This window comes from Sinohyriopsis cumingii, chromosome 8 (assembly GCF_028554795.1).
Source record: "Sinohyriopsis cumingii isolate HCF-2022 chromosome 8, ASM2855479v2, whole genome shotgun sequence".
Taxonomy (NCBI): domain Eukaryota; kingdom Metazoa; phylum Mollusca; class Bivalvia; order Unionida; family Unionidae; genus Sinohyriopsis; species Sinohyriopsis cumingii.
In genome coordinates, this window is record NC_142968.1 from 91,271,556 (window position 1) to 91,293,274 (window position 21,719).

General features: G+C 36.3%; 1 long non-coding RNA gene across 1 annotated transcript; it reads left to right on the forward strand.

Moving 5' to 3' along the window:
- The first annotated feature begins 1,938 nt into the window (after positions 1-1,938).
- On the forward strand, positions 1,939-15,701 carry LOC149794135 (uncharacterized). The gene is made up of 2 exons (XR_016422962.1): positions 1,939-2,206; positions 15,350-15,701. It is a non-coding gene; the product is annotated as an uncharacterized LOC149794135 (long non-coding RNA).
- The last annotated feature ends 6,018 nt before the right edge of the window (positions 15,702-21,719 follow it).

The following is a 21,719-nucleotide window of genomic DNA, read 5'->3' on the forward strand; positions in this document are numbered from 1 at the left end:
TTCTGAAAGTAAGTCCGGGTTCCCTTGGGCAGTCTCCCCTGCTGGTGCACCCCAATGGATCGTTTTCTGAGTTTCTGTCATGTTGAATCACTGTCGCATAGATTGACTGCACACAAGCGCTAACGAATCTATATAGACCACGTGACGTCACAGACTGCTCTCTTCGGATTGGATGCGAGCTGACTGAATTTTGTAACGCGTGTTCGGATTGGTGAATGAATTCAATCCGTTTCAATCCTTCCTGTACCTATAAATAAGCGCAGTTCACTGCATTGATTCACCTATTCTCGTCGCTTCAAGATGTGGACCGGGGCCCCGAGTGGCCGAGTGGTCTAAAGCGCTTTCCGTTACAGATCACTGCCATCTCACCTCTGCCTGCGTGGGTTCGAGTCTCGGATTCAGCCAATGTCGGTATGTGAGAAAGCTTGCCAGTAGCTTCTCGTGGGTCGGTGGTTCTTTCCGGGTTTTCCCGGGTTCTTCCTCCACCATTAATACTGGCCGCCATGTATAGCCTATCGTGTGCTGAAAAATGGCGTTAAACACTACAACAACAACAACAATCAAGATGTGGACCACAGTTGAGTCATCCACCCTTGTGTCTTCCATGATGTTTAGGACGGACATGCTCATGTATGTCAGGTCCAAGTGGACTGTTGTTGATAGGACAGATACTAGTCAATGGATGAGGAGAGTTTACATAGAAAGACAAGGATGTCTCAAGAGGGTACTTGTGTATGGACCGGCAGTTAGAAGGAGTTTAAGAAGAAGAAGAAGAAGATGTGACAGATGCCATCTATGTTAATATTAATATTAACATAAACCCAAAGGCCCTTTTCAGGGCCAGCCATATTTCTCGAAAAGAGATAGCCTTTCCATTGCCTACCCCTTTTTTAAATTTAAATTTAAATTTAAAAAAATTTTTAAAAAAAAAAATCCCATGTTCAATTCCCTTGAGGCTATAGTGGCCCAAGACTTTTTTCCCATATTCAATTCCCCTTGAGGCTATAGTGTCCCAAGACTATTTCCCATGTTAAATTCCCCTTGAGGCTATATTTGCCCACGATTTTTCTCCATGTTAAATTTCCATTGAGGCTATATTTGCCCAGGGGTCTCTGTAATGCTAATTCCCATTGAGGCTCTAGTGCCCCACCTTACTACTTACTTAACATCGCTTTCCAATCCAATACATCCACATACGACACTTTTCGAAACTTGTAAGGCATATATTTTTTGGTATATAATTAAAGACAAGAAAAAGTGATAATCTAGGATCATGTACTCGTACTTTGTTGTATTTGTTTCAGGCCTCCCACTTGCTAATCGAGTAAATATCGGTTACAATTGCTCGTTCTTTAAATGTTTGATGTTTGAAAATACTACGAAAGATAAACAATAGTGTGATGGGTGTATTACTATTTAATAATATGAAGATTTATCTTTTTGAACAAGCATCAAATAAATGCACCCAAGACGAATTTTCAACAGCCCTGCTTATAATATGACTCGCCATTGTGACGACCGGAGTTACACATAAACCTCTTGTTGCAACTTCGCCCAGTATCATTTTGTCAACTCAGATAACTCTAACTCTAATTCAAGGACAGTGTATCCTCTAGGACACACACACACACACACGCACACACACACACACACACACACACACACAGAGTACCATTTACCCATATTCCTGTAATGCACCTGCCGTGTATACTCCTACTGCAGTACATTAATATTGACAGTCAAGTCCCTCTGGATAAATTTGGGGAAGTATATATACGTGTTAGCTCCATGTCCGACCAGTTATTGTAATAGTAGCGACATCAGCATGTTTACACCACTGGAGTTAGCAAATTATACAAACTGCAGGAGAGAGAGAGAGAGAGGAGTAAAGCCCTGAATCATGTCATGTGACCACCATAGACTATACATGTACTCTTTGTAGTCATATGATGTAGTTGTGCTCATGCGTATATTGTTTCTATTTTACTCGTATATAACAGACATTAGATATTTATATATCCATCACTTCCTGTTCATTCAGTCATGAAACACCATTATGTATTAAAAAGAATAGGTACCTTTCGGACAAAGTGAATCCTGAAAAGGGGTCGTCTCTTCGTGAATTTACCAGAAGTCAAGTAACACAACCGGCTCGCTTATTAATTGCGAATTTCTGACAGAGAGCAAGAGAGCCTTCGACAAAAAGGTATTATTTTCGTTTTGTATGCAAATTTGTTAGATCTTGTTAACATGTGTCCAGGAGAACGGTACTCTCTCTCTCTCTCTCATGCACACACGCACGCACACACACACACATAGACAAACACACACACACACACACACACACACACACACATTAAAATCTGAAGTGCGCGGTAGTAACAGTACCATGTATATTTTTAGTTTGTTTTTCTGCGCACTCGTACGAAAACTATTGCTTTATTTGGAGGGTGAAAGTGCAATCCAGTACATTAACTGGTAGTCCAGTTACTTCTAACGTAAGTATCGAGGACTCATGAATGCCGCCTTTACGTAGTCCGCGTTAGTGTGGTTTTCCATAGACTAAAGTACACGCATCTCACTCATTGTTTCGCTGCCTCTTATATAAATAGTATAGCTAGTAAAGTGTAGGCTTCGGTGTCAGCACTTAGATTTAATCAACAAGTTCACTAATGTCTTTTTACAGGGTGTCAGCTACAGTATAACCAACTCACTTTAGTTAAAGTTTATAGTTTGCAACTTACAACAATTAACATACACCTAGAAAAAGCATCAAATATGATACTAACCATTTGATTTTTGGCGGTGGGGGCTACGATTTACATTTCAACTGAGATATGGAAGGTTTTTTACGTCTTAAAATAGTGTCAGGCCCTTGTCTCAGAACATTACATTTAATTGCAGTATACCTCGGTATATGTCACGGTATGTTCGGAAATATCGCGGTGCACAATTTTTCTTGGTATCCAACTCTAATTAAAATACAGACAAATTAAAAGACAACTCAAAGATCTGTGTGTGCATTTATCCCCTCTCTGAGACAGAAACACATATACACGCATTTAGACGCCTTATCAGTTACATCATATTCGTAAATCGTCAAGCAATCGGATTTTAAAAGCTACTCTTATAGTGCATCTGCTCTACATACTTATGCAAAAACAGAGAGAGAGAGAGAGAGAGAGAGAGAGAGAGAACCAAGGAAGTTTCTTCCTAACGCTTTTGGGGTAAATTGTGATAAAGAAAAGACATGGAAATTATTTGCCGAATTCAAGTACTCTACTCTTATATCATGTCTATTGCAGTGGTCAAGTCCAATTTGAAATAGATTTATATTAAAGCATGTTTATAAATAATGAGAAAACACAATGTTTCACTAAGACAGGATATATGGTTGAGAAGATATTGGTGTTCACACTTTGACAAACCTGCACTGTTAAGGGTGGACGGGACTGTTTTTATGCACAAAATTTAATGTTACATACACATGCCTAATATAAACATTCATTAAAAAAAAATACACGAGATCATAAAGGTCCATATTTTTGGATAGGTGTCATAAGTAAAATATAAGAATATCATTCACTTGACCTGATAAGCCAGTGGAAATTCATAGAATAACAGTTCATTCACTCCACCCCCAAATTTATATATGTATTTTTCATATCTGAAAGCCATTTTTTTGAGAACACGAATTTTCAGGACTCACGGTACTAATTCATTTCCCATAGTAAACCTATGCAAGCACCATGATATTAAAACTTCAATAGCTTAAAATTTTTGAGTGTTCATGATCAAACCTATATGTATCAGATAGATGAAACCTGGATGTCAGCTTCTGTGTAGAGGAAAGGATATGAGCCGCGGCATTTTCTGGACCTGCATGTGTTTGAAACATGTGCTTTCAATTCCGCACCAAAGAGTCAGGTGATAATTTTAGTAATGAATGTTCCAAACTCAATACTGTTAAAGGACTCAGATTCCATAAATAAAACAATGTCTCTATTTTTTTTTTCACTTAAACTAGGATAAGCTCTCAAACGATTCTTTTTCCTACAACATAACTTACATTATTAACCATTCCTGGTCAGCCTAACCCATATATACTCTTTTGTATGTTCACCCTTTTCCATACTGTTAGTACCGTGTGTCCTTCCATCGTAGCGATATGACTGGAAAATTGTTAAAGCTACGTTAAAAATCCAAATCACATCACATCACATCCGTGTGTCCTTCACAGCGCAAACACAAGCCATTTCCCTGAGTGATCATGCTGGAAAAACACTGTATACTTAATAGCTTGATGCAATTCAAAATAGTTGTCATGCAGCGTGTCTAATGATATACAGTGTAAGTGGCTAGCTCTGCTTCCTAACGGACTATTAGTATTTCACTGGTTTCATACTGTACATTGACTACATGAGGTGTACATGCCTCACATCAATTTCAAGTACAACAAAAAAAAGGACAGACCAAATTCACAAATATATCCATATCTTTAATTATTACACAATAATAGCTCAAAAAGTCACATCGTAGTCTGAAGTTAAGAAATCTGTCAGGGGCCAATTTACGAAACTGTTCCCTGCCAGCTAATTTTCCTCCCGGAAATCCGCCTGACAGACGCTAGATTTGTGTGAAACAACACCCTAGGCTGCTTCACCATTTAGTCCGCCGTGCTAGGCCTTCCAGCAGTGTTGTGATCTAACCGTTGTGCTCCAAGGGCGGGCCATTTATTCCATCCCGGGTGGTCCCTTCCTCCCCTCCCCCCCCCAACGGGTGTGTCTGACCTGCCCGGGTCCCATGTAGGTCTCGTGTGGAAATAAAATGCAAAAACAATTGGACAAGTAATCGATTTAGAGTCATACTTTTCGCCCATTATAGTATACAGTATGTACCCCAACCCGGCCACACACATACCCCAAGCGTCCGCTGAAATCAGAGAACATTTTGACCCTCATATTTGGTGCCTCGAGTGGTCTAAATCACTCACCGTTACGGATCATTACCATCTCACCTCTTGTCTGCGTGGGTCTGAGTCTCGAGTTTGGCCAATGTGGGTATGTGAGAAATCTTGCCAGTAGCTTCTCGTGGGTCGGTAGTTCTTACCGGGGTTTTCCGGGGGTTTTCTTTCACCATTTATACTGGCCGTCTTGTATAGCATGTCTTGTGCTGAAAAACGGCGTTAAACACTACAACAACAACCCTTACAATTGTATGACTGCGGAGCAAATTTACCATTTTACTGAAATAGTTCCATGCCCTGACAACATCACCAAGCATTCTTTTGGATTTTATCTTGACGGATAAAACAAGATTATGAAGCAATTGCATAGTTCTGGGCCGAGAAGGAATTTTTAGCGTGAGGTAACTCTCTAGGTCGGACATGTGACCCACCGACCCCAAATGTGTAACGCATCCTTGTCTAGCATGATCATTTTTGGAGAAGACACGCAGTCAAGACACTGGATGCTGGTATTGATAAGATTTTTAACGAGAATGCGTATCCGGTAACTGCACTCGTGTGCGGTATGTATATACTGAACCATCCTGACACCAATAAACTGATGTCAACGTGTATGTGGACAGTAAACTGCGTTGCATATTGTGTTTTCGAGCATTTATCCAACGCGCGTCGCGGCCATGGATTAACTGAACACAAGCGTGAAAAGATAGCACAGTGGGAATATTAAGTCCACGCCGGTGGTGCTAAACTCTGTAATGTATTAGCACTCTAACGTGTCATCAATTGCCCGATTGCCTTCGAGACGATACCTGGATATGTTATAAACGATTCTGGTAAATATCAACATGTTAGCATCATTGAACGTACTGAGCACAACGCACACGTATGATCGCACATTTCCCACACATATATTTTGCTAACTATGCCTATGCACTGCTTACGTATAAATCTAAGTTTAATTTTAAAGAAAGAACAATAAGGATAAAAATTACAGGTCACTACTTGACTGGATACGTTTAGCACATAAAACTAAACTTTGATTTTCTTTGTCTAATCATATGTGTATTTTGTCCAAAATAAAATGAAATAAAGTATATCCAATGCCTCGTTGTCACAAATGCCCATGCTTTTCATGTAATGCATTTTTGTTTCCTGCTTATTGCATGAAAACGGAAGGTATTAAATTGAGCATTTCATTCAGCGTCCACGTTCACGGACTTCTCGAACATAAAAGAAGGGAGTAGGTGGAGCAGGGGTGGTGGTGAGGTACAGTAGGTCTTTCCTTATACATGTTCAGGAATTTGGGGTGTTGTTCTTGGTGGCTTTTTCTACATAGTGACCTCTAAATGGATGTTTTTACGTGAGCATTGATGAATTGTTGCATTCAAGGCTGGGATATATGCAGACAAACATGACTATTAATTGCTTGGATATTTTTATTTGTGCTTAAAAGTATGAAAGAAAGATCACAAATATTTATTTATGCAATGGACTTTGAGCATTCCTAGTGGAAATAATAGAAAACACCGCCCAAATATGATGACGACTTATGTTGTTAAATCAAAGTCCGATGATAACTAGCTAGGATGGAAAAGAACACAGTTTCTCAGCCTGGTAAGGCAAACATGCTTAAACAATTTATTAACGAGATTTGCAATTAAAAAATGATTTGCCTTTTATGCTAGTATGCCTACCGTCCATCAGTTGAAGCAAATAGCTTGAGAGTTGAGAGAGAGAGACGTGAATGCCAAGCATGATGCGAAAAGCTGCCCTTCTTGAATTGCTAGGACTAGTAAATCAAGCTCGACCATTCCTCACGGATGAAATACGGTCGGTTGTAATGGCAACGTTGACATTAAACAAATCCTCGTGATAATGTAATACACAAATACTATAAGGCGCAAAAAAAAGATTGCTAGGCTTGCTCTCTAATATGGTACAGTTGAACTGCGTCCGACTAAGAGAGCTTCGTGTAACAGCAGCAAGATTAAATATCAAAAATCCTCGACGAGTCAAGCGGGTGGAAATTGCACTTATAGTTTGTGGATAAACAAAACCGTCGACAATAGCACAAACACCCCCAAAACATATACGGATACGACCCAGATGTCCCGAACAGTCACATCATTTATTTGGATAATAATTTGTTTGAAAGGGCATTGATGTGGTCCATGCCTGTTGATTAATTGGAACGGATTGATCTCGAGCACAGAGACACTCACACACAGCAGCAGGGAGGGTGAGCAGACCAGTTTGAAGCAAGTCTTCCTTGAAAATAAAGCTTCATACGAACAAACTGAAATACAAGGTCAATAACGTCAAACCGAAGCCTCTAATCGACCGAGATTTTCTCTAATCGGATTAGCTCATTTTGTTACTTCATCTTTGTCGTTCGTGTTTTCGATCTTGTATGTGTGTTAGTTTACCCGTCGGACACTCATTTTTGGTCGCACCCACCCTGCTGCTGTTTTTTTCACCAAAAATTATACCAAGACCTACACGATATCGTGACCTAGGATCATGCAATATATTGCTATAAATCATTGTGGGGTAGATTGTGCTGTTGAAATTCTTTCTAAACTTCCTCATGTCCATATCCCCTGAACTCCATTAAACACAACTAAAATATTGCAGTTATCTCTGATCACTTTAGGTAGTTGTGTATATCGCTGAGTAACATTAATCACGTCTGTGTTTTTGTTTCCGCCTCGAGAAAATACCCGAGCTGGATTTGATTGTTTGTCCAGTATACTTCGAGATTATGAATAAATAAATCGAGGTCATCTACAGATGGAGCTTCATCAATATCGATGATAAAATAAATAATATCATTACCATCCTCGTCCAACAATTTTGCGTTTTCATTAAGATCTTTAAGCACATCGTAGCTTCGCTGATCACAGATGGTGCCACAAAATATAACGTATTTCACTTGAGCCATCTCATTATTTTATTAAGCAATAATTGCGTCTCACCAAACCCAGATGGACCTATGCTAACTGCTCTGATATAATTTGGTAGCGCTGGTTGATGTTTTACTGGCTCTAGCTTTAGTGTCGCTGAGAAATCAATGGTATCCATGTTGTACAAATATGATAAATAATATGGATTTATACTGTGTTCGATACAAAGCATTCACCCCCACCAATGGATTAACAAAAATGATAATAACAATAATAAAAATAAAAAGCGTGCACATACAGGCAAGTGTGTGAAATGTGGTACAAAAAATGCACATTTGTTTCGTCTCGTATGAAGACAGGTGGTGATATCGCTGCATCGTTAGGAAAATTACCAGGAGCTCTATGGGCTAAGTATCCAGGAGAAAAACATCTTCCTGGATATAATTATTGTGGTCCTGGAACCCGACTTGATATCCGAATTGACGAAAAAGATCAACCAATACCTGGAGAGCATTCAATAAATGGGATTAATCAAGCATGTCATGATCATGGTGTACGTATATAAATAAAGATTTACAACAAAGACATATTGCAGATGTGAAGATCACTCACTCGTTAAATTCTCAGAGAAAAACTTGCTAGCTTGCTAGTAAGATCTGCAATGAAGGGTAAACTAGTATTAGGGGAAGGTAATTAATCAACCCATTATTAATATAATGGAATCGATTTATTATAGCCCAAGTGGATATTGGAAAGGTAGATCAGCAATTAGTAAACCTGCTGATGCAGCAAATATCACAAATTCTGTTGCTGAAAATTGGCACGACAGGCAATATGGCAAATCTATATACCATGACCTAAACGAATTCAGTATCCACATTTTAATGTCAGCACTCCTAATGAAGATCATCAAGGAGATAACCTTTTTTTTACTACACAAAACTATTAAAATTGGTAGACGTCAATCGCACATATACAGATGCGCGTTGTCTGTCGTTGGCGTTGCAAGTAAATATAAAGAAGCAGAATCACTATCAACTAAAACAGCAACTGAATTTGCATCTGCTTTTAAACGAATTAATCAGCGAGGATCCGGACCAAAAGCTGGACTACGATGGCCACAATTCATTGCAATCTGGCCATTGTTGAACGATTTAATCGAACACTTGCTGAGCGACTGTTTGGATATAAATATGCAAAGGAAATAATTCAGAAAGATATGAGATCTCGCGAATGGGTTGCAAGACTACCAAGTGTAATAGCTGCGTTAAATAATGAAATTACTCGTGCGATTACTACGAAACCTGCCAATGCAATCACAAAAAGATCCATGGGTAGACCTGCAGTTAAGATCCATGGGTAGACCTGCAGTCTATTGATTAGATTCAACTGCTCCTCAACGTGGATTTGTACGCGAACAATTGCAAGTAATTCCTAAAAACACAAAATTATCATCGCATTCATTTTTGTGAACTAGTGACTCGACGTTGAGTACTTTCAAGACAGATCAGCATCACATTTTTGTGTGTATGACCAAGACTACTATTAATTCTATCTACGGTAAACTGTCTTCGATTGTTTTTGGAATATTGCCACAACATTACTATGTTACAGCTCGCACAATGATTATTTTGTTATTGTTTCAGCGTCATGATAAATTCAGCATCAAAGACGCGTTTTCTGTCACATGTTTTATAACTAATTTGTTTCTTACTACATCATATATAATGATTCAGACAAAAAAGAACTGTAAATGGTTAGTGATAGGTTCTACAACTCCCTTTAACAAAGCTTGTGTAAATGAATTATGTGGACTTTACCTACAAAGTGTACGAAGAGGGACCAAACCGTGTTTGAAGTGTTGTGTTGGGGTTAGAGAAGAAATGCAGTTGTGTGTGCAATGTTGTGGTAAAAATACAAAGATATGAAACTATATTATGATATGAGAAAACGCTGCCAATAATGACAAAGTCATATTTAAAAAAAGCTGAAGACTGTCTCGCCAGATTTTCAAACTAATTATTTAGACAAATAATATTATTATATAAAAATGGAGCAAAATGAATTTATAAAACATTCCATTATCAAAAAGTATGCAGCATCTCGTGACGTTATCCTCAGGCACTGTCGATTAAAAAAAAACAGTCGGTTGTGTCATTAATACTGGGTATCTCATATTCAGTACCGGAAGGAATAAAGTCTATCTCTGTCATACATTTGTGAACGCGTGTTTTCACGGATTAATCAAAATTGGACTTGTTATTAATCATATCAACGGCAGGAAACTCGATAATTCCTTGGGTAAGAGCTATTGTACGGAGTCAAAAGAGCAAACTTGGTGGTGTACGGTAAACACTGTAAATTTGCAAGGAGGGCAATTAAATCTCTGAATGTAGAGACTGATGAAGAAATATTTCAATCAATGAATGCAGCTGGAAAATATTTGATATTTCAATATGTTCTGTGCAATATGTCGCAAATTTTATTACCAGATCTGCGTTTTCGAAGAAATATTTATTTAATAAAACATTTCAGTGTCTCTCGTTGTGTTAGATACAAACACTCCTGATGAAGGGAGATAAGTCTGTCGGGTAAAAGATAGAGCATTAAAAAAATATCTCGCCTTATTTTACGATAGTATTCGCTTATAAATATTATTTTTTGGTTAATTTTTATCCTATTGCGTTGCAAATAATATAACCAAATCGGTATTTTCAAAGAAATACAAACAAAGGTATCTTATTTCATAGTATAACTCTATTATAAGACAGAGAAATGCAACGTCAATGACTTTGTCATGCGACAAAGTCAAGGGACATAAGTCTGTCAGGTAAAGGTAGAGCCTGTATCCTATAATTTTTATTTACTGATGAATATTGATTTTTGGTTCGTTTTTTCAAAGAATGTTATCCTTATTTACCTGACTCTGTCAGGTTTCTTGCTTCCTCTAGATTTTATCAGCGATACTAATTAGGAAAAAAAGAAAATTACCAACCGCGAATAAGCCACGCTTATTGCGTGAGTTATTTTTGGGTTTCTAAGTAATGCTTGGGTTATACAGCATATGACTCATCTTTTTATTGGGGTTCGCTCCAAACTCGACCTTCAACAAAAATAAGTACACCCTTCTTCAATGACATCACGTGGTGGGTGCTCTTTTGTACTCCTGGTGTTGTTTATGGGGGAAGGTGTACAGAAATCTGTTGAACGTAGATAAGGCCCCACATATGTAATGTGACGTCCATAGAGTTAAGTTATAGAATAAGTGTTGTACAGTTCTTAGAATTAAGTTAGATAAGATTATACGTTGTGCCGTCAATAAAACTAAGATTGCATATACAGTAAATATGTTACAATATGTAATGTGCCGTCTTAGAACTAAGATTGTCTACACTTTAAATATTTCGTATTGAATTTGCAAATGTCATTTGGCAATCTAGGATTTAACATGGAGGTTGTGCTGTCTATATAATTAAGTTAGTGTTGTGTAAATACGTTTTAAATTTTATACATACATATTTATTATATAATGAATTTTGAAAATAATAATGATATTATTTCTGCAGTTAAAATATTACAAAATGACGGTATAAAAATATCCAATGAACTGAATCCTGAAAAAATTACTTGTGATTTTGAATCATTACGACAATGAAAATTTGAAAATAGATACACTCTACCAGCAGAATACCGATTCAACAGTCTATGTTCCGGTCCTTGGCGACAGTCAAATATACAGAAGTTGAAAAGTTCGTATCACTCTCACGCACAATTGAAAAAATTATACCAGAATTATCTCATGAATACGAAACAAAACAAAAAAGTATTAATACACGTGTAAGACAATTGAAAAGAAACGGATTGTGAAAATGAAATTCTTAACACCGACTAATAACGCGTGTAATATTTATATATTCTGATTCAGATTTATTTTTGTTCTGATAATAATATTTATTTTTATTCAGAAATATTTCTTTTATTCTGTAAAATTATTATTATCATTATTATTATTATTATTATTATTATTGTTGTTGTTGTTATTATGTAATATTCTGTTTTCAGTAGGATTTTCACAATTTGAAAACACAAGCGACAAAGATGAAGTAACAAAATGAGCTAACCCAATTAGAGAAAATCTCTGTCGGTTAGATGCTTCGGTTCGACGTTACTGACCTTGTATTTTCATTTTTTTCCTTCTCCATGTCAAGCTTAATTTTAAAGGAAGACATGCTCCAAACGTTGTCTGTTCATCATCCCTGCTGTTCAAACACGTATCTTCACGAAGAATACGTTACTATGTATTAAAATTCATTCATCTCATCGCCGACAATAGTAGACAGTCTTTTATTATCATATAAAGTAATGTTACAGGAACTTAGATCTCTCACGCCGTTTGCACCTTAGAGTACCCATTTTGATTTGTCACGTGACCATATTACGCGTCAAGTTCTATTTTAGACGAGGAAAGTCATATGTACGTCACGGTTTGAACATCTTTTAACGCGATTTTCCGCTTTTGTAGATAAAACAGAAGCTTAATTTAAATTTTTCAGCATTTTCGATTTAACAGAAAAAAAGAAAAGTAAAATAAACAGTTTTAAAATTCATACAGTAGTGCTCCATTAAGTTGGTCACCCATCTGTGGTCAGCCAGTAAGTAGTCAATGCATGTTTAAGATGAGATTTACTCATTAGGTATTCCTATAGACCGAAAAATCATTCCTTCGCCCGTGATAATATTGATTTTCGGGTGAGGGGCAGATATCACCTATTCATTAAAAGCTTAAATTATCCGCATTCAAATTTGGCTGCACACATCGCTGTATACTTTATACACTTACCATTATTTATCTTGGCTGTGCAGCTACCGTCGGCTGAAGGGTTCTTTTGGTTATATGTGGATTATATTTCCTTAGCAAATCTTATGTTATGTGACTTGTAAATCTACAACGAATCGTATAACCATCTGTCATGTGGCCCTTTTGAATTTCGCGCGTGATATGGCTGTTGCCAATTACCCATATATATCTAAGTTGTACGCTGGTTTGTTCCGGAACGATTTGCATGCAGCAAAATTTAATATTTTAAGGAACAGGTGACATCAGCATCAACATAGATTTGTGGGGTTGATTTATCGGACTAGTATTCCTATAGCTGATTGGACTTAAGTAATAAATACAAACCAGGAAATGGGTTGTTTTTTTGCTTTGGGCAAATTGGTGCCATGAAAGGAAGAATAACAGTTTATTTCCGAACATTCTTTTCAAGAAGTTGGAAAATTGATGATATTAATAATTTATCATAGAAATTTGGATGATATCAGTATAATCTACTGCTTTCACCAATAAGAAACATTGATTCAGCCCAGAGAAAGCTGTGAATGAGACCTAGCTATGGAACTCAGTGATACACCAGGAAAGATTAAATACGACTTTCAGCATTGTGCAGAGTTATTACTTCATTTGATATAAATACGAAAGAAAGGAAATATTTTCTTTTTAGAATAATGAAATTTTATTTATTTTACTGGCTTCAAAGAATCGAGGATATAACATAAATATTAGGCAACATGTAGATTGTTTGAGAGTACCAAAAATGAACAAAACAAACAAACCTGTCTCAGACATTGCTAAATTTGTGCATCTTGCAATAATGGGCCACATTATGTTGAAGTTCAGGCTATAACGTAAAAAGTGCATGTAGGCCAGATTGGTCTATTGTACATGTTATGTCTACCTGATGCAATGATACATGCACATCTACATCAAGGTAAAAATCAACTTATTGGAACTGAACTACCCAGTCCTGTACAACTCTAAACTAAAACTGGGATTGATCCAAGTATATATCATTATCACGATATTTAAACATCCATGCATATGACTGCCGTGGCTTTAAAAACAATCAGCTCTTACATTTGTAAAATATAAAGCCACATTTTTTAAAAGGAAACAAATGTACGATTATTTTTCAAATCTTGTTTGTTAATTTAAGTATTGGATCCTGCTTACGGCAGAGAAATGAGTTAAATCTCAGTCGTAAAAGGCGTATTTCACAAGTAACTCAATAAATCATTAGACTGATACTATCCCTTACTTACCTAACACTTCACATTTTCATGTTGTTGGTTTTTCTTGTTGTTGTTTTTCGTGCTATTCATCTATAGCATTTATTTTGACACAAAAGTGCACAAAAAGTTGTTAGCTTCTACTTATTGCAAGAAACAGTTGCATGTATTTTAATGGACATATACTTATCCCGCTTTTAACAAGTTCCGATATTTAACCAAAAAAAGTTCAATGGGACTATCTATAGAAAGCATCTACCAGGACGCCTCAGAAAGTTTCTTTTTCGTGAAAATAGCAATATTATTTATTTCTCCAGATGTATATTTTTAATCAAAGACCAAGTTTTTGTTAGTTTTTTTTTCTAATGCAAATGATTCATCCTCATCGTCGACGTCGTTTTCTTCTTCTGCTACTACAATTTTGACAAATGCACAGTCACAAAATACGTTTATACCGAGAAATGATATAAATATTAAGCGTAGCTGTCTTCCAATGGAATGTATTGTTTTGTTTCCTAATTAAACACAAATGCATTATATAATTGTGTATAAAGACAGAAAATTCTAAGTTAATATTTAAAAATAACTTACGGTATTAGGAATTAAATCCTGATTATTCCTAAAAGGTTCTATCACAAGTCCAGATATATAGAGATATATGTAACAAATTACAGTTGAGTTCTGAATAAATTATAATACTAATCGTGATGATGTGCCAACTGTCTCATGTATGCTAATGTGACAATAGTCTTGATGTATCACATGGATAGCATCCAAAATGAATTGACAATATGTCTATAAAAAAGCAGTGATTTATTCTGAGAATACTGAGCACTATGTAATGCCGGTGAATAACTGAAATAAATAAATCCTATCTAATATTAACTGAAACACAGCTTAAATTAATTCCCCTAAGCCTGATGTTAACAGATAGAATGAATAATTTTGAAGTAAACCATGATGATATAAAAAGCTAAGACACAATAACAGAGCCAGGATAAGGGTAAGTTTCACATTAAATTAGTAATAAACAGCTTGCTTCTGGAACATTCTTAATGTCTTGAAAAAAAGACCTGAAACTCAGCACCTGTGAACATGTTTACCTCCAATTAATAACTATCTTAAAATATATATATATATATATATACAATCATTGTTGAATATTAGCTATATACTATATTGTTTACAAACTAGCAAGACATAAGGCAGGTAGGCCCTAAACTCTCTCTCTCTCTCTCTCTCTCTCTCTCTCTCTCTCTCTCTCTCTATATATATATATATATATATATATATATATATATATATATATATATATATATATATATATAGTTTATCAAAGTAGTTTATCAAATATATCCTTTTGAAACCGTACAATATTTTTAATAGATCAATAATATATCGCCTTCTTTTTCAGAGAACTATGGGTCAGGGTGAAGGTCGAGGAGAAGGCAAAGGTCAAGGTGCAGGTGTCATTTGGGGAATACTATGGTTTTTCGCAATTTGGTTTATTGGATGGCCATTGGCATTCTTCTTTGCCTCGTTTTACGTCTTTCTTCTTCCCTTCAGTGTCTGTTGTGACCCATTAAAAGATGCCTGTCAGCTTTTGTTGAGAATTGTGCAACTTCCACTGACATTCGCAGAGAACATGGTCGCCATGAAGCCAATGTGTAGATAAACGTTGGCTCTCAAAAATAACATATTCATACATTTTTACTGCAATTTATCATAACTGTTTCAAATAAAATATTCATGGATATGGAAAGAAATATCATTGTTTCTTATTGAAAGATAAAAGCTATAGTATCGTCTCTGAGAGAGAGAGAGAGAGAGAGAGAGAGAGAGAGAAAGTTTCTATTTCATTGTGAAATATAAAGATCCTTCTTTTCAACGATCGTGTAATCTATAGACATGTTGAAAGAGAGATATAAAATAAAGAATTCTGCGTATTTAATTTGATATTATTAAAATCAAAATATATTGTTTTTATTTTGTTAGGTTTTCACTTTAATAAAGCATTGGTTATATTGGCTATAGCATGCCTAGCTATTGGAGATAATGCCCTTCCCAACGACACACTGAAGCGATCCACCCGGACTCACCTGCCAGGTGTCGAACATGCGTCCTATTCTTTACAAGTCTAAATCTCCACTAACTGGATAACCGTGGATCCCTAAAATCAGAAACATTACTGCACACACACAGACATAATTAAATAGCTTATTAACTTGTGCATCATATAAATAAACATTGTCTCAGTCACACCAAGAATTCAGTCTGCTAATATGTATGCTTATCTACACCGAATTCTCTCTCTCTCTCTCTCTCGCCGCGCGCGCACTTTTCTTCTTGCCTATACGTGTAAATGACTGAGAGAGCAGACGTGCATAAATAGTTTGTGACTAATGTTTCACTTGTTTGTTTGTCTGTTTGCTTGGGGTTTTTAAGGAATATCTCTAAAATGCTTTTTGGGAAGGATGGGGTGGTGTCTGATTAAGTTACTCATACAGTTTGCATGTTACAGCAGTCTTTTATTTCTAATTATCTTACTTGTTTTTGTTTCTTTTTTAAACTTAATTCAGTGGGTATCTTTAACTTTAGTTCTCAAATGTCTGATTCTCAATATAGGCTCATCATAGATCGCCTCGAGTGTATTGCCGTTCTTATTTACTTCATAATCAACATATACGCATTTACAGTACAAACGAAGGACGCTGTTGTTGGAAGGAACTTCAAGGAATGCCCACTTAAAACTGCAATTCAGTTCTTCTTAAAGCTAGCTTCCTTTGCAAAATAGCCTGCTTACCCAAGAACGTTGCGCTTTTTCATAAAATATTTTTGAACTTCATAATTTTGTACACTTAAGCTAATCTTCTCCACACCAATGAAATGTTACCAGCTGAAACAAATTTGGCACAGAAAATGGACGGGAAATATCTTACAAAACGCAACACAACATTTTCGACAAATTTCGAAGAAAAGATTAAATGCAGCCTGCTATGCGCCACTTTCTAAAGCACAAATTTTTAGTTTTGGGGTGTGATACATTATTTTAACTGTTGCTGTTTTATTTAAATATTTGTATGTGTCTTCTTTTATCATCCAAAGCTGCAAAAACAACAAACATAACAAAGCTTTCACCTACACAAATATACCGTTCTCTGTAGGAGAAAAACAAAATAGGTTTTTTTATGGAGCGCATCTATTTATATAGCAATTTATCTAAATTTAAAAAGTATATGTGTGTTTTGCAAATAAAATAACATCAACATAATTACACAACTGAAACCAAGAAAAGAGTGTGTATATGGATGATACATGTCTATTAAGAACAAACATGTTTTGTTCCAGTATTTTCTTTTTTTAACGTTAATAATATATAATTGTACGTCATTTTAAATCATTTCTTTCAGAAAGTTTTAACTTATTTATAAACAGGCCGTTATCTGTAAAAGTTAAAAGCCCGCTGAAATATGGGAAGACTACACTTGTGAGCATAACTTTCATGTAGTTACGTCCCTTACTACTTAAAGCTCTGAAGAGGCTCCGCAAGGAATTAATCAAGCTGGTCCAAACCAGACAATACCAGTTAAAACTTCATTTTACACCGTGTTGACTCAGCCTTTCACGATTGTCATTGTCATTAAGCTAAATAAACTCTTGCAAAGTTGTCAGATTAAATTTGACAAATTTTATAATGATTTTGTTTCTAAATTACAACGACTGTGAAAATATAATGAATATGAGCAAATTCTATCGAGTATTATGTTTATACAAATGACCCAGTCACCAACTTTACTTCACTTTAACCCAGATTACAAGGTCGTGATACGTAAGAAATATTATCAGAGTAAATCGACTGTCTTCACCAAGAGAAAGTATGCATCAACTATATATATATATATATATATATATATATATATATATAATACTATCACACAGTGTAGAGACTTTAATTCGTATGGCGTTTGTACCGAAATCTAAAAATAGACTATGCTGTCACTGTGCCCGGATGGCGCCATATTGTTTTCGGACAGAGTACCGAGAGGCGCTTAATAACACGTAGTAATTCACGATATATATTCAAAAATAAAGTTGTTTTTATTTGCACTTACCTCACTATGTAATTTTTTTTATATAAACAACTATTAATATATGATTGTGTACAGTAAAACTTTTGTACATTTTATTTCTTTGTCATCCTATTGTATTGTTTTCAAATCAAAACGCTTGTATGCGCACATTAAAGGTGCGTGCGTGTGTGTGTGTGTGTGTGTGTGTGTGTGTGTCCCAAATAAATATTTTGAAACCTATAATATTCATTTATATATAATTTACTTCCTTTTCATTTAGTTCTTGTGTGTAAAATCTATATTTTAAGGGTGGCTTTTGTCATTAGAAACAGCGGTATTTGTATTGCTGCTTCCCGACAAAATGTAATTGTATATATCTTTTAAATAAGGAAATGTAATATCCACGTAGTATAAATATAGTCAGTCAGTGCTGCTCTTTTCAACACCATAATTCTAATGAACATAATGCGTTCTTAAATGTTCTAAACTGTGCTTCAGAATTTTGATTTGTTTGTGAAACTGACACTGAAATAAACATAAATTTTCTCTCCTTTTCTCTTAACTTTGTTACCGATTAACACATCATAATCAGAAAAGGACAATACAATCACTAATGCATAATACAAAACAAACAAGCAAACAAACAAACAAAAAGCATTGATACATTGTTTTTAAAGATATGGAATTATATGCAACATTTCTAGATTGTACATGAAAAACAACATCAACTTTGAGTTAAGCAAAATATAAGAAATAGTCACTTTTAAATAATCTCTCTATTTATATGTTAAAACATGAGTCATATTTAAGAATACTTCATCGATAATTGGGGGTGGGTGTAGTTCCCCTGGAATTTTCATCTCAAAATATTTATGGTAAATGTATCGGTGATGAAATGCAAGCAATGTGTATTATCCTGTTCTAGATAGATTAGTCAGATTTTATTATATTACTTATACAGTCTGCAGGTTTAACCAAAATGGCAACTAAATATTGGAACGCTCATATATATTCATATGACCAAATTTAGCGTCTAGTACATGGTTTTTAGTAAGAATAATAACGCGGAACTGAACGCCAATACGCCAGTTCACATAATACGAATGGCTATTTTTTGAAACGGATATCAGTGCGTGTGACGTTAGACAGAGGTCAAATGTACCAGCGCCATTCTACGGAGATTCGAATCCAGGTTCGCGGGTAAACGGCACCCATCGCCTTACTGCATGTACCAGTCCATATTCCATCACGACTAAGCACACATCACCAGAATATGAAGCACCTGAGTCGGTGTTATATGCACTCGTGTGCATTAGACACACCCGCATAACAACCTAGTAATTACTTCTGATCTATCTACATAGTCATTCCGGATTCCTATGAAAGAAATCAAGGTATGTAGGATTAATTATAAAGAATTATAAATATACACCAGATAGAACGGAAAGTGCTATCCTTGGATTCTGTGGGAGCATGCTTGATAATAGTAGGCAGAATTAATATTTAATAGAAATAATAATATCATACAAGTTAGAGAATGTTTAATTCGTACTATGCGGAGATTCGAACCCAGGTCCGAAGTTAAACGGCAGCCAGGACACGCCAACCCAATTTAATTTATAAAATTAGACCTGGCTTTGCAAGAAATATTCGTATTTGGACAAAATCAGTAACATACCCCCATAGAATAATAATAATGAGGACTTTGTATAGCGCCTAGTCTTTAGAAGCTCTAAGCGCTTTACAACATTTGACAACACCTATAAGATAAAAAAACATATAATGCTATGATTACAGAAACAAACACCATGAAATAAGAAAACATTTTTTAAAAAAAACCAAAAAAAAACCATGCTGAGAATATTTAAGGTACGAAACATTATTCAGTCTTTAAGTTTGTTCGGGCAGTCGAAATAAGTGAGTTTTGAGAGCCCTCTTGAATGTGATCACTGTGTCTTTGTGTCTAACTTCAGTGGGCAATTCATTCCAGGTTGATGGGCCCTGGTATGCAAAAGAACGCTGTCCATATGACTTTGTTTACATAGTGGGAATAATGAGTATACGATTGTCAGAAGAGGAGCGTAAGTCAGTGGCGTTGCTAGGAGGGTGCGGACCGCACCGGGTGACACCATCTCAGAGGGGTGACACCAAAATGAAAAATTGCAAATTTTACAGAGCGCACACTGCTCGGATTTCATAAGCGGATAACCGATCATAGTTAAATACATGACTAGCAGGCACAGCAGTGGCGTCGCTAGGGGGGTGCAGACTGCACCGGGTGACACCATCAGAGGGGTCGGGGGTGACACCAAAATGACATTACTAAGGATTCTGTATGGTCTGTTACGGAAGGAGGACCATGGGGGTGACACCATGAGCTACCGCACTGGGTGACGCCAACCCGAGTGACGCCACTGGCGTAAGTATCCTGCTGGTGTGTATACACAGGTGAGGTCGGATAGGTATGTTGGACTAGAGTCCGACAGTGAAACGTAGCACAGAGAACAAATTTTGTGTTCGATTTAGGATCGAATGGATAGCCAGTGTAGGGTACAGAGCAGCGCGGAGGTGTGCTCTGCTCATGGTACTCTAAGTATGATCCGAGCAGCTGTGTTTTTAACTTTTCGAAGTTTCTGGAGCAGATATTGAGGATGAACCAGATATAACTGAGTTACAATGGTCCAGTCTTGAAAGTACTAATGAACACACATGTGTTTTAGTGGCATCAACTGGAAGATATTTGCGAAATGAGCTGATGCGTCTCAGCTCATGACATGCAGCCTTGCATATGTTCATGACATGTTGGTGTAATGTGAGAGTACTGTCCAGAGTAACACCTAGGTTTCGTATTGATTGTGTGAATTTAATGTTGGTGTTGCTGATATTTATTGTTTGAGGTAAAGGATGTGAATGAGAAAGTCTTTGTGTTGTGATCAGAATGACCTCAGTTTTATCATCATTCATCTGCAGCTTGTTACATGTCATCCATGATTTTACATCAGAAATGCACCTCTCCACACCTTGGATGGTTGCTAGATTTGTATATTTGGGTGTCATCAGCGTACAATTGGTGAGACACTGGATGATGATCTATGACACTTGAGAGCGACTGAGTATAAAGAATGAAGAGAACAGGTCCTAGAACAGACCCCTGTGACCACCACAACATAGATCAATTGGGTTGGAGTGTATTCCATTTGCAGATACAATTTGTGTCCTGTTGACCAAGTAGGACTTGAACCACAGTACGGCTGTATCATGAATGCCAAATACATGCTGGAAACAGTATAGTGATATATCATGGTCTATTGTGTCAAATGCTGCAGATAAGTCAAGGAGGGTGAGGACTGTAATCTTTCCGCTATACAACGCAGAGAGAATGTTACTACCTAGAAGGGTAGTTTCAGTACTATGGTAAGGGCGATATGCAGATTCTACATTGCTGAAAAGACTGTTTGAATTTAAATGAGATACGAGCTGGGATAGAACAACCTTTTCTAAGATTTTTTTTTATATGAATGGGAGATTAGAAACTGGGCGGTAGTTCTTTAAATCGTTATGGTCTAGTGTTGGTTTCTTCAGCAGAGGCTTTACAATGACAGTTTTGAAAAATGATGGGAATTCCCCGGATTAGAGAGAGAGGTATTAATAACATCAGTTAGTGAAGGCAATACTGGATACTTCCAACAGATATGTATAATTGCTTAGAAACAT